The sequence below is a fragment of the Pogona vitticeps genome, chromosome 2 (assembly GCF_051106095.1).
Source record: "Pogona vitticeps strain Pit_001003342236 chromosome 2, PviZW2.1, whole genome shotgun sequence".
Classification (NCBI taxonomy): Eukaryota; Metazoa; Chordata; class Lepidosauria; order Squamata; family Agamidae; genus Pogona; species Pogona vitticeps.
The window spans coordinates 28,253,769-28,267,160 of NC_135784.1; the positions used below are offsets into that span (position 1 = coordinate 28,253,769).

The window sequence follows — 13,392 nt, forward strand, 5'->3', positions numbered from 1 at the left end:
TGGACAAGCAAAGGAAAGGATTAAGACCTGCTGAGCTGCCGCCGGAATGGGCGGTGCCTGCAGTGGGTCACCATGACAATATTGCGAGACGTCGCTGAGTCGTGTGAAAGATAATTGGAAAAGCCTGGAGGGCAGGAGATCTGGGCTCAAAAAGAGGTGCATCATTAAAATTATGCACGGAAGTATGGCCTTTAGCCAATTCCTGCATGGCCGAAAGATAAATTTTTCCAAACCCACACTCAGAGATTGGTCATCTGAGATATGTAGGCTGTTTTGCTTTGTAGTAGCCCATCTCGAGGAAAAAAGAAAAAAAATACAAGGGAAACTTAAAGTTAGTCCCTCTGAGATCAACAACATCCTGTATGGTTCTATGGATTATGTAGCCCCCCACCCCCACCCCACCAACCCGGAAGTATAAAGTTTTAGTGGCAGGTCCTAACAAAGGTAAGGAAACAGAGAAAGACAGCAAGTGAAAAGAAAAAAAAACCTTGCCTCACTCAACAACAGGAGAAACATCGGGTGAGTTATTTGGATTTTTTTTTTTTTTACTATTTCCCAGGTTCCCCTCCCAGATACTAAACGGGGCTGGTGTACATTCCTAGGCATGGCGGGATTCTGGAAAAATATTTGGATTTCAAATCTTCCTGTTTTGGCATCTCCTCTCTATGAGGCACTTAAAGGGCTAGGGTACAGAGTGGGAAGGAAAACGACTCCATGTAACCGGGGAGGATAGAAGCAGGGAGAGTAATGGAGAACGATGGCCCACTGCAGATTGGGACACACCTTAACTTTTTCCTTTATCTAAATAAGGTATCTTGAGGATTTTGTAATGGGGGAATGATTTCGTTCAAGAGTTCATGATGTAGAGAACACAAACTGTAGTGAGGCTTGTTTTCCTGAAGGGAGTATGGGTGCATGAGGCAAGGGTGATAATAGACACAGCCTGTGGCCTTGTTTTGTTTAACTGCTGATCCTTTTGGTCTTCATGGAACGGATTCTATCGGAGGTAATCTACAGGACTCCCACGATTGCACTCATTGGCTCTGTTGCAGCAAATGGTTCTCTTTTGGGCAATAAGAATTCCGTTCTCAAAAAATTTTTCTGTTGTGTTGCACTGAATGTTGTCATTGGTGCAGCCTGCATTCCAGTAAACCAATTTATCTCCTGTGTGAGACAGGTTAAACGGAAGCATAAGAAGAGCAATGATGGAAACATGGGAGAGGAAGAGGGTGAGTGATGTCAAGTGAAACAAATTAAGGAAGGGACACCACCAAATATACCAGCCCACTTGAAGCCCACTGGCTTGGGGGGAGGGGCCTAAAACTTACTGAAATAAAATCCTGTCTTGAAGCACTGATTCTTTCCACAAGCGTAGCAGTCGGTTGGGCCTTCATACAAGATCTCTCCTTTTACATTGCACCAAATGCCCTGGGCTGAGACTGAAAGAATAATTGCAAACATCAAAATGATAGTTTCTCTTCTGCCTAGAGAATATTCCATTGATCTATCAGTTTTGTCCCTGGCCTGGAGAGAAATATGTCCAGAATGGTCAGTGGTATGTGCGGGACGTGAGTGCCAAGAGCAGCATGCGTGCTGCAGATAGTGTTTCTGAATGGATGAGGGTTAGTCGAGAGGGAGGGAGGGAGGTGTTGTTGGCATGTAGTGATGTGGTTCAGCTTGAGAGAATCAGATGGAGTTGGACTTTGGAAAGATGGCATAGTTTTGGTAATGGGCTGTGGAGCCAGAGGTTGTTGTTGTTTAGTCGTTAAATTGTGTCCGACTCTTCGTGCCCCATGGAACAAGAGACACAGTCCAAGGGCGCCCCCAGAAGAAGAAAATGATAACCTGCTTCTGAGTATTCTCTACCTTGAAAACCTTGCAGAAGGTTGTCATTAGTCACAATTGACTTGATGTCACATCATGATGAGGATGACAAAGAGAATCATGAAGGATCCGTGTGAGAACAGAGAGAGAGAGAGACTATGAGAGGGAATCTCATGTTAAAGAATTGAGATTCAGCCTCAGTAATTAGTGAATAAAGCCCAACAGGAACCATCTTGATGAACGTCTCATAGATTGGAAAGTAATAACATAAGTAGTATCATAAATCAATGGTTAGGCATCCTTCAGTCTCGAAAGACAATGGTAGCGTCATATTTAATGTAATTGTGCTTGTTCCCAGTTATAGCCATATCTATCACCAGTTCTCTAATTTCAAGAGAATGAAAGAAGCGGGTTGGATCTGGTGATGATACCAGTAAGGGCAGTTACCTGGAAAATATTATTCCTGTGGTGATTTTGTTTTTAATTCATGCATGTAGTTTTAATGCCTCAATTCCTCTAAACTGAATTGCCTTTTATCTTGTCTCTACTGTTGTCAGCCACCCTGAGGTCATAAGCTATATGGCAGAATGTGTTTTTAAATAAAATAAAATGAAATAAATATGGGAAGGCTTTAGGATTTACTTCCTTTTTTAGGGCAAAGAGACTTCTCAAGGGGGACAGCACCAGGTGAAATTGCCACAGGCTAATCATGCCAAAAATCATCCTGCTGCTGCTGCTGCTGGTGGTAGCAATCAGTGATAGACCTGTGTTGATAGCATGAGCAAAGAAAGAAGCATGACGTTTGACATACATGGGCTGGGAATGACATTTTGGCAGAAGATTTCCCTATGACATGGTTTGTCCCTTCTGCTTTTATGAAGGCTGCTGTTTGGTGGCAATGGTGATCCCATAGAGCTAGTTAGTAATTAACTTTATTAAGTGTCACAGACTGTAAATGCCCTTTTCCAGGAGTAGAAGGAAAACTGGCTGAACCGTATGCCCACATGCCTTGGCATTCTTGCCTTCCTCTCTCTTTGCTGTTGACACCTCAATTTATATCTCATGACCCCTGACCTGGCCAGGTGTAAAAGGAAATTACACCAATCTATAGAAAAGAAAAAGCCACCCATAGCAGTTTGTGATTAACTCATAAAATCAAAGAATTGGAAGATTCCCACTTCCTGCCAATGCAGGCATCTACAGCTGAATAGGATCACAAAACTGTACAGTTAGAAGGTGCCCCCTTCCCAAGGTCACCTGCAACCTCTAGGATCAGAGACAGTTTCTTCCTGTACTTCTCCATGTGGGCTCCAGGGAGGCAGCTGGTCAGTCACCACATGAACAGAATGTTGGACTAAACATCCTTTGTTTTGACCCCTCTCAGCAATCCTGGTCTTCTTAACTAAAAATTGTCCTCCATTTTCAGAGCCACTGGCTGGAATTCAAGTGAAAATGTACACCAGCCTAGGCTCACTGGTGTCCATCTCGATGGTGGATCACCACAAGTTAAGGAGTCAGGATAGGCATTAGCTGTTGCACACCAAGGCATGTGGCTGATATGGAACAGCAAATGCCTGCACTGACTTCTAAACCAGGGGGAATTGGCTCTGGAGACGTAAGTACCGGCATTATCACCAATGTATCTTTTCATATTAGTGGTGTTGGATGACCTATTTAAGTCATTCTGCTGTCTGCTGTTCAATACGATGAATTATTCCTTCCTGTGTAAATCTCTTCTCTTCAGCTTCTCTCCTAAATGGTTTTGTTCCCACAGATGCAGATACCCTCACCTCAAAAGGTTTAGCAAGAACATGCTAGAATGGACAGCAGCACTCAAGAAAACCAGCAGAGGACACACTGCTTGAACTTGAAGCTACAGAGCCTAGAATTATCACTTTTTAGAATAGCAGCACCATGCAAGCAAGGAAATTTAGAGATCTCTAGTCTCATGAAGTAACTTTTCCACACTGTAGCATGTCTTTATTAATGCTTCCTGATGATGGAAAGGCTGAGGGTGGCCCTCCAGTTTTAGCCAATACTGTTGCCAAGAGCCAGAGTCCCATCTCCTGCCAGGTAACTAGCAATTTCTGGACCTGAGGCCACCGGCTCCCAGGCCCAACACCCTGAGAGAAAAGAAGAGGATATGGTGGTACATTCACCAAAAGATGAAGGGAGCGTTTCTGATTTCAAAAAACAAGGGAGAGGGTGGAAGGAATGAAAAGAGCTAGGAAATGTTGTGATATGTTTTCCTAAATGTCACCAGTGGTTTCACCTCTAGCTTTCAATGTGATTTCTTTTTTATCCAGACATGTAAGCAACTAATTTGATTAGCTTGAGACATTTTGTTTCTTGACTTGAGTATTGACTGCTCCTGGGTGGGCTTTTCTTAGGTGAACCACTGACTGCATCAATTCTCCGTGTCCCCCTTTGCTTCACTAATGCAAACCTCTGTTACGAAAACTAATATCTGAATGATATCCTAGAAATGACCCACTGACGCCTTCCCCCCATTACAAGCCTTCTCTGTAGGCTTCCCTTTGAGCCAGTCACCTCTTTACCTGCAGAGCAGAAGACCAGCATCACGAAGCCAAGCAGAAGAGCACTGTTCATCTTTGGGTGTCAGAGGTCTGACCGCACAGGAGAGTAAGGCAGAAATGTGTGGAGACAGGCATGTGAGGACAGTTTATTCTCTACCCTGAACAGATGTTGAGCAAGGAGTGGGAGGGGGTTATGTTCTTCTTGCAAAAGGCATGGTGTATCTAAACAGGTTCCCTCAGTTCTGGAAGAAAGGCATTCTACTGGAAACATCATCATGATGATGAGCTGGACAACTGCTAATATTCTTACATATAGGAATACCTGTTGCAAAACATATTTTGAAATCATTTTCAAAAATGCCCAATAAGAAAAAGCAACAATAAATATTATTCTGTTTCTGTTTTTATTACGTGTGCCCTCTGGAAGGGAGGTTAGGCAGGAATCCAAAGCTTTTCTTCCATGGGCAAAGGGACACCTTTCATGGGTGGCATGGTCAGATTCACAATTAGTGGCATAATCATGGGGTAGCAGGCATAGACAGATTCTCTACAGAATAAATCACTTTACATTGTGGTAGCTCTGCATGATTGTGTTGGGCACTCTGATCTACAAAAAAGGTAAAGGTAAAGGTTCCCCTTGACAATTTTTGTCCAGTCATGTTCGACTCTAGGGGGCGGTGCTCATCCCCGTTTCCAAGCCATAGAGCCAGTGTTTCTCCGAAGACAATCTTCCGTGGTCACATGGCCAGTGCGACTTAGACACGGAACGCTGTTACCTTCCCACCGAAGTAGTCCCTATTTATCTACTTGCATTTGCATGCTTTCGAATCGCTAGGTTGGCGGGAGCTGGGACAAGCAACGGGAGCTGACTCCGTTGCGTGGATTCGATCTTACGATTGCTTGGTCTTCTGACCCTGCAGCACAGGCTTCTGCGGTTTAGCCCGCAGCGCCACCACATCCCAAAAATGTTTGCCAATATTATTGATCAGTCAATAAAAGCAGAATCCAAAGAGAGCAACTGTTCCTTTTTCCCTCGTGGATCACAACAACCTGCTGTGGTGAACTGGATAACCTTCTGGAGCTGGTTTCCAGATGATGCTAAAGCAGAAAGAAGAGGAGACAGGATTTTGGTCAGTGTTGCCCAGCCTTGGATTGCTTCCCAGATTGTCAAAGAACTGAGATCTTTTTTCTCTTCAAAGCCTCTGTTGGGATGCTGAGTTTGCTGATTTGTCCTGGGCTTCAATCAAGGGTGCAAAAAACAAACAAATGTGCCATGTAGTTCTTTCAGTACCAAGGACGGATCCCTGGAAAAAAGTATTTTCAGTGAAAACCAATCATTGTAGAGATAGCCCTTTCATATTTTAACGAACGGGGCAGGGAGAAGAGGTACAGTGGTGCCTCGCTTGACAACATTAATTCATTCCAGCAAAATCGCTGTAAAGCGAAAACGTCTTCAAACGAAATAAAAAAAACATTGAAACACATTGAAAACCGTTCATTGCATTCCAATGGGCTGAATACCTGCTCGTCCAGCGAATATCCTCCATACGGCGGCCATTTTTGGTGCCTGTAAAGCAAGGAATCCGTCCTAGAAAACAGTGGGGAGCCATTTTCTTCTGCCGCCAGCCATTTTCTTCAGCCGGCAGCCATTTTGAAACCGGATGATCAGCTGTTTGCTGATTGTTGTAAAGCGAAAATCGGTTCCTGAAGCAGGGAACCGATCATCGCACAGTGAAAAAAAAACCATTTAAAACATTGTTTTGTGATCGCAAAAGCGATCGCAAAAACATCAACGTAAAGCGGATTCATTGTAGAGTGGGGTAATCGTTCAGGGGGGCACAACTGTACTTCTCTATTTTCCATTTTCCTTCAATGATTTATTAAAGAGAACCTCTAAACCATGAATCATTCATAACAACAGAAGATAACACAAAGGTTTCATGTTCTTTGCTGTATTCCTTTTTTATCTAACTTTTCTTTCATTCTCTGTATGTCAGATCTTTCTTTTCCCCTTTAACCCTTCTTTTCCTTCATTTGGTCATGTGAATTGCTTGGGAGTGTTCAGGCCTAATTTGTTGCTTAGTTCCGTCATAGCTGCCTTTCCAAGCCTTGACATTTCTGGCAATCTCACTTGCTTGTTTTCAGTTCAACTGTGACCATCCTGAATAAGTTGAGAAGAGGAACGTCATGCATTCAAACTTTTTGATAATTTCATTAACCCAAGCCTCTCCATCTTCCTGGCAAACTGTTCTGCAAGTCTGGCTTGGTCATCCCAGTTGATCCCCACCCAGTCTCCAATAATCAGCAAAGGAACATTGGAGATATGCAGTTCTTTACAATCTGTTAAAGACACATCTCTTTCCTTGGGACAAATGAAGAGACATCAAGTGCCAATACAGCTGCCGAAATAAGCTGTTATTTTAATTCCCAGATTGGATCTTTTCTCTCTCTCTCTCATAGTGAACTGACAGAATCATTTCTTGAAGGCACAGTACTGACAAGAATTAAAAGTTCTGCTAACGTATAGTTAAGTTCATTTATAATTTCCTGGATGTTGACACATATGGAATGTCAAGAGGACCAGACCTGCCATGAAGACTAGGTGTGTTTTGTAATTTCTTAAAGTTGGTCTAAGCAATTTTCATCATTATTGTTATATGCAAGGAATGGAAAGTACCGACTATTCATTCCCCATTCCTGATCTTAACATAAAGCAATGCTTTCACCTATGTTCATTAAGACTCAGGCCACTGTTATACTGACAACAAAAAACACTGTTGAATTGGGTTTTGTATTATCAAAATTTATTTTAAAAAATCCTGGCTACACAGGGCATAGCAAAGACTGAAAACCGAGGTTTAGGGTTTTTTTTTTAAGAGGCTGTCAGGGACTTTTTAATTTAACACATTTCTGGAATTGATTCTTTATTCATCTTTTTGTACAATGTGAACACCCCGTCATACTAAATGCTGCCTTTTTGTGTGATCTTGGGCTTCAAACAGCACTGACATTGCCTTCCATTCAAACTGTATATATTTTTAATATTTTAACAACAGTATTGCATCTCTGTAGGGATGTGCCATTTAATATTTATTTTTAAAAGAGAAAGAAAGAGAAATTTTAAGCATTCTAACCCTGAAAACTGAAAAATAATTGGTATACAAAACTTAAAACATATTCTTCAAACATGCTGATTAATGAAATTAATTAAAATTTCACTTGTAGTTTCCTGTAGCAGTTTTTAGCCCCTACTTTATATTGGAGCAATAATTTGCAAAAATTATTACTCCAAGTTTAACTGAAGAGAACAGGAAAAACCACTGGGCTAGTGAGGTATAATCTAAACCAAATCCCTTATGAATACACAGTGGAAGTGAAGAACAGATTTAAGGAACTAGAATTGGTGGACAAAGTGCCTGAAGAACTATGGTTGGAGGCTGTTCACATTGTACAGGAGGCAGCAACAAAAACCATCCCAAAGAAATGCAAGGAAGCAAAGTGGCTGTCCAACGACGCCTTACAAATAGCAGAGAAGAGAAGGGAAATAAAATGCAAGGGAGATAGGGAAAGTTACAGAAAATTGAATGAAGACTTCCAAAGAATAGCAAGGAGAGACAAGAGGGCCTTCTTAAATGAACAGTGCAGAAAAATAAATGAAAATAATAGAAAGGGAAAAACCAGAGATCTGTTCAAGAAAATTGGAAACATTAGAGGAACATTTTGTGCAAAGATGGACATGATAAAGAACAAAAATGGGAGGGACCTCACAGAAGCAAAAGACATCAAGAAGAGGTGGCAAGAATACATAGAGGATTTATACCAGTGTCACGTTCCCGCGGTTTTCAACAGCAAAGTCCAATAAGCCAGTCCAATATCAGAAGTTCAGAGAATGCAGAGCCAATAGCAAACTGCCAAAGCCAAATCGCACACCATAATCCAAAACAAAGTATATACGCCACATTCCACCCACTTCTACATAAGAGGCTTGTTCAAATCTGGATTTCCTCATGTTAATTTATGAAAATTGAAGGAGTCACCCTTATAGCCAAGCACTATGCAAGGTAACTTGTCACTTTCCTCAGACCTTCTTTCCGCACCACCTTCTTGGACTATGAGCACTCTCTCTCTCTCTCTCTCTCCCCACACCTTACCATGATCTGAACTCTGGACTCCTTGGCTCTTCTTCAGGTGGGGATTCAGCAACCCTCTCTGAGGGTCCAAGCACGATGCTCTGCTGTAACATAGCTCTTATTCTTGCTCCGGAATCACTCCCTGTCTCAGTGCTTTTCTCGTAACTCTCAACGCCTTCAAATCATGTTCTCTCATATTTTTTTGTACACTGCAATGTCCGAGTTGTGTATTAAGCAAAAGAAAATAAGTAGGAGTTGGGCTTGGAAATGTAGGTTTTGATTCTACCCCTTCTCATGTGCAAAGCAAGCCCTCCACCACTTCAGTTGACCCCCACCTGGAAGGTAGCATCGATGTACACAGAAGTAGGGAACAGACAGACGGGAGGCAAGGTGCAGAAAAGGAGCTTGTGGTTCTTTGCACAACAAAGGAAAAGAGGAAAGACTCAGGTGGAAAAGGTGGGCATTGATCCTAGGACCTCTCGCATACTAAGTGAGCCAATTCCCCGTTGACCAGCCTCTCACAAACTCTAGTGATAAAGATTACAGACATATGGAGTGGCCAAGTGGAGCCCCCTCAGCTGAGTAATAGCAAACTTCTACATGGAACATTTGGAAAAACAGGCCCTGGCTTCAGCACCCACAGTCTGGTTCTGATATTTGGATGACACATTTGGAACCATGGTGAAGAAAAACTGGAAGAATTTCTAAACCATCTCAACAGAATCCACCCAAATATACAATTCACCATGGAAAAAGAAGTAGAGGGCCAACTCCCTTTCTTAGATATCATGGTCCTATGCAATACCGAACTCCTATTGGGGCACAAGGTCTACAGAAAACCCACCCATACAGACCATAGCTGGTTTACCTACACAAAAAACTCCAACCACCACCCACGACCAAAAAAGGCAGACTTAAAACATTGGTAGACCGTGCAAATTAGAACTGTGAAGCTCAATTTCTCAGCACCAAACTCAAACCATCTGAAATGGGCCCTACAGGCGAATGGCTATTCCAAGAATGAAATCAGAAGAGACATCAAACCGAGAAAACAACACCAAACTGAAGAGGAAAAACAGCCACCTCCAAATAAAGTATTTCTGCCATATATCAAGGGGATCACAAACCACATGGGGAAACGTTTGTAAAAAAGCAACTATAAACAGTATTCAAGCCCACCACAACAATACAACAAGTGTTGCTACACCCCCTCCTAGCCTGTCTTACATCATCCTTCCACAGTGGCTGGAAAGGATTTTCACACCGGACTCTATTGCATAAAAAAAAGTCCTGTTGTTTCAGCAAAAGGCGGCAGAGTGAACCTGAACGTTGTGCAAAAAAAACAAAAAAAGAAAAGCAAGCAGATTACCGTATCAGCTAATTACGAGTATCATAGTTGCACAACTTCCTTTCCAGAGGAAAGCATTGCCATAACTTCAGGTCTCACGCGCCTGGCTGTTCCTGAGTCTTAGAAAGTATAAATAGGGAAAGAATTGCTCTTTTTCATCGAGGTCTGTGAAGTACAGAGATTTTCTGAAATCCCTGCCAGATTCACTCTTCTCAGCAACTGAAGAGAGAGAGAGACCCAGTATGAATAAGCTGCTTCTCCTTGGTTTCTCTTCCCTGGTTTTCTTCATTATCGGTAAGAAACCAGAAGATGAACGGGCATACAGGGCAAGGTTATGAATCTACGTCCTTCTCAGTCCCATAACTATCTTTCTTTCTTTCTTTCTTTCTTTCTTTCTTTCTTTCTTTCTTTCTTTCTTTCTTTCTTTCTTTCTTTCTTTCTTTCTTTCTTTCTTTCTTTCTTTCTTTCTTTCTTTCTTATTTAGCAGGTTTCTTCTTAAATCTCGCATTTGATGGTTATGTATTTTAAGGGACGACGTCTACATTGGCTCGGGCATGTTGTAATAATGACTGATTGTCAGATTCCAAAGGATCTCTTGTATGGATAATTAGTGCAGGGAAATCACCCCAGAGGGAGACCACAGCTGCAATACAAGGATATCTGCAAGTGGGGTCTGAGGGCCTTAGGAATGGACCTCAACAGATGGGAAACCCTGACATCTGAGCATTCAACATGGAGGCAGGCGGTGCATCACGGCCTCTCCCAATTTGAAGAGACCCTTGCCCAGCAGGCCGAGGCAAAGAGGCAGTCACGAAAGCAGCAAAATCAGGGAGCTAGATGGGGTACAGATTGTATTTGTCCTCAGTGTGGAAGGGATTGTCACTCTCGAATTGGATTTTCTCAGCCACGCTAGACGCTGTTCCAAGTCCTCCATGCAGAGCACAATACCATAGTCTCTCGAGACTGAAGGATGCCTATGATTTTAAGGGTAATTGTAGGTGATTGGGATGTGGGTGGTGCTGTGGGTTAAACTGCTGAGCCACTAGGCAGTTGATTGAAAGGTCGGCAGTTAAAATCTGCACAACGGGGTGAGCTCCCGTTGCTTGTGCCAGCTCCTGCCAACCTAGTAGCTCAAAACCATGCAAATGTGAGTAGATAAATAACTATCACCATGGTAGGAAAGCAATTGTGTTCTGTGCCAAGTCATGCTGGCCAAGTGACCATGGAAAGTTTCTATGGACAAACACCATGTTAGCACAAAAACACGGAAGAATATCAGGTTTAGCAGAGTATTAAACAATCCAGGTAGTCCAGAATAACTCACGCACACACCAACAGCTTCTCCACCACCAACGTGTATTTACAAGATATTTACAGCAGTTCAGTCTGGCAGCATAACAGCTAGCATTCATCACCAAGCAGGAAGATACATCAGCTGTTCAGTTTCACATATACAGTGGTGCCCCGCATAGCGACGTTAATCTGTTCCAGGAAAAAGGTCGCTATCCGGATTCCTCGCTATGCGGGGCAAAAAATCCCACATGTTTAATGCATTCCTGTGGGGGAAAAACTCACCACTATGCGAAAATCCTCCATCCGGCCACCATTTTTGCCACCCAGTAAGCGAGGAAACCACGCGGAAATGCTGTGGGCGGCCATTTTGTTTAGCCGGCGGCCATTTTGGAACTGCCGATCAGCTGTTCCAAAAACATCACAATGCGAAGATCGGTAAGCAAAACGCTTACCAATCATTGCAATGCAATTTTTGGCCACTTAAAACATCGCAATGCACATCACTTTTGCGATCGCAAAATCCGCATCGCTATGCGGATTCGTCATTAAACGGGGTGCTCGCTATGCGGGGCACCACTGTATATACATATATAGATCTGCTTGTGTCCAATCACATTATGTGTTGCATCATGCATGAGTCAGCACTGCTAAGTCATCATGACTCAGTTTCTACATATCTGTTCATCATGGCTGCTCATTAATATACTTTATTCTGATCAGACCTGTAAACTTATTTTGACATACCGGCTCTTCAGTTTACGAATGGGGATGAGCACTGGCCGCTAAAGGCAGACACGACTGGAATTAAATGTTAAGGGAAACTTTTATCTTTACCTTTATAGGTGATTATTTCTTTCATTTCTCCTCTTCCTTCCTTACAGTCCAGGGACTCAAGTGTAATTCATGTGATTATGTGGATCCAGAATACTGTCGAACCCACAATAAAATATGTGAGGCAAAACTTGGGAGATGTATCACAACAACCATCTATGAGAACGGTAAGGCATAAGAATGCAACATCATCAAGATCATGTCTTGATCCACAGTCTAAAGCAACTCATACATTTTTAAAGTGTTGACTTAGCACAGTAATCAGGTAGTAGGTGCCCAAGTCTACCTAACAGGGGGTCCTACAGTATAAGAGCTGGCATTCCAAAGAGATACACCACGTGTACAGTTTGTTCCTTTCACGTGTACAGTTTGTTCCACCTGCCACATGCTTGGCTTCAGATAGCCTGCCTCACCTTTCTTGTCTGGACAACTGGTTATAGCCAGCTTTCTTCCTTTTCTTTCTACAGTATCTGAACGAACAAGTCACATTTAGAATGTTCTTTCCACGCCTGCTGATATAGAAACTTGGAACTCGTGCAACTCTTTGCAGATTTTGTATTAGGATCACCATCCCATCTCCCCTTGAGATTTCTCTATCTTCTTCTCAGGTCTGGGTTTGCTGCTCTTTTTGGAACCCACACACGGTCTGACACATTCTGTCACTCATAACACAATGCAGACCAGTAGAAGCTTTTCTCAACAAACTGACCCTGTGGTGAAAAAAAGGCCAGGCTACAATCTTAAAGGGAAAAGTCTCAAATCCACATGTTTTCTTTCCTACAGATGATGAAAGATTTGGTGGAGTGAGGTACGGATGTGTTGACTATATAGCTGTCAATATGACATGCAACACTTTACGGAGGACAAGAGACGGCATTTTGTCGGTGAAATGTTGCGAGACTGACAGGTGCAACGGAAAGGCTTCCCCCTTCCCTCCTCCCGAATGTACCCGACCCTCCTTAGATTGAGAGTGAGCTGAAGGTCCTCAGGAGTTCTTTCTCCTTTACAACAGGAATGTCTGTTTTTCTCAGATTCCTATTTGTGTCCTGGTGGGGAAAATCTACTCATGTTTTTGTCCCAACTTATGATGCTTCTAATATAGAGGAAAAAATATGTACAGTACTGTGCTAATGCATGCAATCATTTCCATGGTGAAAAAAATGCAACACGTGTGCTCTGACATGAGGCGCTTCTTCTGTGTGCAGTGATTGGATTAGGTTGGATCTGGTCCAGAGACATTTGGTAATCCAAGCATCAAAAGGCAGTGAAAACAAGCCAATCAGTGTGTCTCCAAAAATGTTTTTTTAATTAAATATATAATGCCCTGTTTCCCCGAAAATAAGACCTAACCTGAAAATAAGCCCTAGTTTGATTTTTCAGGATGCATTTAATATAAGCCCTACCCCAAAAATAAGCCCCAGTTAAGTGA

The 13,392-nt window shown here is 42.6% G+C and overlaps 1 long non-coding RNA gene across 1 annotated transcript; it reads left to right on the forward strand.

Annotated features, from left to right (window-relative positions):
- The first annotated feature begins 7,165 nt into the window (after window positions 1-7,165).
- Window positions 7,166-13,132, forward strand: LOC144587083 (uncharacterized). Its single transcript, XR_013542249.1, has 3 exons — window positions 7,166-10,133; window positions 12,014-12,130; window positions 12,747-13,132. It is a non-coding gene; the product is annotated as an uncharacterized LOC144587083 (long non-coding RNA).
- The last annotated feature ends 260 nt before the right edge of the window (window positions 13,133-13,392 follow it).